Raw genomic sequence first — 3798 nt, 5'->3', positions numbered from 1 at the left:
GGGGGGGTAGCCACGTCTGAATTACAAACTTATTGGTGTTGTCGGGTTTTCGTCCTACGGCGGGTTATCTCGATGGCGAGTGCTCGCGGTGGGTTTCTCGGTGATGCTTGAACTCGCTCTCCCCTCTCCCGTCTCATTCTGTGGACCTGGTTGTATTTCTGTTATGTCGCAGTAATGGAAAGGGGTTATGCCCGGTAAAAAAAAGGCTGCCAAATTGATGTTTAAAGACCAAGTGAGCCCCTACATTATTAATTCGACTTTGTAAGTCTGCTAATTGAGCATTTTTTACTTATATATGCATTTCTGTTAGAGCTACGAGTGGGTGTCACCCCTGCATGCCACCATTCAGATGTTGTTGTGCCACGTTGGTGGACATTTATTTTTTTTAGCAAAATGGGCATTTAAGTGGACATGTCAAATTCAGCTCCCATTGCAACGGATGGGCTTTTGTGCTAGTGAAATTAAAACAAAAATGAATTAGTTTCAATCGATTCATCTCTCTATACATGGTTTTCTTCATTTGTAAAAAAAGACCTACTCCATCTGATGAATCACCCACAATTAATATGGATTGGAGGGAGTACCTTGTATGCACTTTCGAGCTTCTCGTATTAGGGCTCTGAAAAATACCGCTTGCCTTAGTGAAGTTATTATGGAGGGAATGCCACCACCTCGACATGCCTTTACCCTCCCAGACCCTCAACATGATAGCATCACACCACTCCTTCCATCTCTAATGAGGAAAATTGCTACCCGACACAATGTTCGCTTGCTCTACCATTACACATTTTTATTGCCATTTTAGTTACACGCTCTCTATCTATTCTCCGCCGATCTCATCCACACTGATGCATCAACGTCCGTTCCCCTTCCCTTCTTTGTCTCCCTCCCGTCTCCAACCAACCTTGGCTCCATGTCAACGCCATCAAAAGTTGTGAGCATCTTCCTTTTGCCTCTAGTCGCCAAGATCCGCACCTACTGGCCTAACCGAGCTCCCGCGAGCCATGACACTCCGTCTCGTAATCTTGCGATGAGATTGCCACTGATGAGTAAACATAACACGAATAAGTCTTTGATATTTCGTATTTAATTTTATATGTAACAAAACATTACTCCCTCCTTCCTAAAATGTAAGCCGCGGTCAACATTTTCTGGACTTTGGCACACAACTTTGACTATGATTTTTGCTCATAGTATATTGATAGAATTGTAAAGGTATATGAAATAGAACTATTTTGCTAGACAAATATGATGACACCATTTATACAAGCTAGATCCATATAATTTTGTTTACATCGGTAGTCAAACTTGTGCATCAAAGACTGTGCAAATTTAAGCGTGCCTTACATTTTTGGGAAGGAGGGAGTACTAAAAAATAACCCAATATCAGTTAACTGAGACAAAATTGAAGGCCATATCATAGACTTTACACACACAAGAAAACTCATACACACGGCTTGATTCAGGAGTACCCAAAGCCAATTTTCTTCTCCTAGCTAAGAACAACTCTAGAGAGTCAGTCATATCGCATATAGAGCGTGCTCCATATGGATTTGGAGGTCGGCAAGCATGTGCGCAAACACAGAGTCGCCAGACGGTTGCCTCCATGATTTTTAATTTGTGTTGTCATTACCTTCAAAATTGTAGGAGCAATTTAAGCTCAGTTTAATCTATGTAAACACATGCTTCATCGTGATAATTATCAACTATATTAGTCATGAACTGCATTACATATATTTGCCAAAATGCGGAACATTACATATATTTAATTACCGAAATGTGCCGCACTATATATATTTAGCGACTTACAATGTAGTTAATCGACATTTATATGCAACATCGTTATTCGATATTGCTACCTAGACAACTCTATCGCTAGTGTCGTGTAGTTATCCTCCAACTCCTCGGGCTCCTCATCCTCTTGCTCCTCATCCAAATTGAGGTTGCCAAGGTAGGCATAGGGGCCAGAGCAACGACAAACGAGCGCAGGTTGTGGCGCTTCCACTTAGGCCCGAGTGGGACCAAAGCGCTCAAAGATGTGCTCCTGCTGAGAGTGGCATAGCCAGCCCAATAAGCCAGGGTGATTCATCAATAAAAATATTTACCTAAGTTTAGTTATTTTTTAAGAAATATTTTTTTATCACACTATATACAAGCTATGGAAAAATTTCAGGGTGGTCCATGGACCACCCTGGCCACCCCTAGCTACGCCACTGCCTGCTGATGATGATGTAAACCTGCTTTGAACTGGGGGAGCCGCAGCACGGGCGCGAATTTGTCCTTGGGCTTTGGCTCTAGCTCCTCAACATTGAGTGGGGTTGCGTCAATGTAGACGACCTAGTTCACAGGGACGCTGGCGCCAGATCCATCACGCCCGCCACCACGGGAGCCTCCATCTTCCCCACGTCCGCCGCCATGGGAGCCACCATCTTCGTCGCGCCCGCCACCACGTGCGGTGGATGCACTGCGAGGAGAATTCGCCCTGCAGTTACACGGTGTGTCTACAACGGGAGGTTTTGCTGTGTCGCCAAGTCCAGCCAATCGGTTGTGTTTTTACGCGGTGACACTGTGCTGACAGGGGACGCGTCGCCGACGGTCCTTCATAGTCCCGAACCGATGTTGCGTGGCGACCACCCGAATGACCACCTCAGGAATCCGAAGGAGCGGCCACACCATTAATTGATGGATGATTAGTTGTCATGTAGCCCCACACACCGGTGATTAACCGAAATGCAAAGGTGCGTGTACAAATGGCAAGCTGCTTCAAACCCGGCCGTGGTGCGAGAAGGAATAAGATGAAACTTTTCTTCCGGGCTGATGGTTGGGTTTGGCGCGAGCTTCATGTTGACCCTCCGGTGCCTACAAATATGAAATATGTGATTTTCATAAATTATAGTGACTGAAAGCCATATGACGAGTAAATTGCAGGAAACCACCACTTTGAAGGCTAGGTTTGCAGAAAACACTACAATGCATTTTTTTTTTGCAGAAAACACCATGTGTTCGGTAATGTTTTTGTAAAATCCACTGATCGGCGGATTTGGCTCTGTTGACCGCGTTTATGACAGATGGGACCCATTTTTTTGCCTACATGGCGTGATTTTTCATGCCTGTTTAATTTTAGTCTAAATTTACGAAGTAGTCCCCACTGTTTTACACATACACCCCTCCTGTTCTTTGTGTTCCTCTCTATCCCCCTGTTCGTCTTCTAGCTAATGACAGAGGGCAGCGGAGCGGCTGGCTGAGGTGAGCGCGTAGTCCGCACGAGGAGACGCAGCGGCCATGGGGGCACGATGGTGGCGCGCTGCCGCATCTGAGGGAGGACGCGACGCTGCTCAAGAGAAGCTTCCGGCATCGCCACGGGCGGCCGAAGATGTCAGGGAGGCTTGCTCTGTTGCGGAGCCATGGGAGGATCCACCGGTCAACATTGGAAGGCGCGCTCGTAAATGGAGATGTGCTCGGCATCTCCTTCAGAGCGGCCCACTCGGGCAGGCAAGGCGGAGCTCCAGCAGCTACCAGGGCCGCCGATGCAGCGGGATGATGTGCACGGTGCAGGGGCTCACCTAGTCGTCGCTGAGATCTAGATCGGGCTTGGCCCAGTCGTCGTCCTCTCGCGTTGGTCCGACCACGGCTCTGATGGCCCCAGACGGATCCTACACCGGTGAGCATCAGAATGGCTGGATCTTGCTCACCGCAGAAGATACCAGCGTTGAGCCGCTGTCGACCCTGCCTCGCCGATGCAAGGCACGTACCGCATTCCGACAACAAGCAACACCAGCAGCAGCGAGCGGCGGCGTC

The sequence above is a fragment of the Triticum dicoccoides genome, chromosome 4A (assembly GCF_002162155.2).
Source record: "Triticum dicoccoides isolate Atlit2015 ecotype Zavitan chromosome 4A, WEW_v2.0, whole genome shotgun sequence".
NCBI lineage: Eukaryota > Viridiplantae > Streptophyta > Magnoliopsida > Poales > Poaceae > Triticum > Triticum dicoccoides.
The sequence above is the reverse complement of the archived record's forward strand: the minus strand, read 5'-3'. Positions refer to the sequence as shown.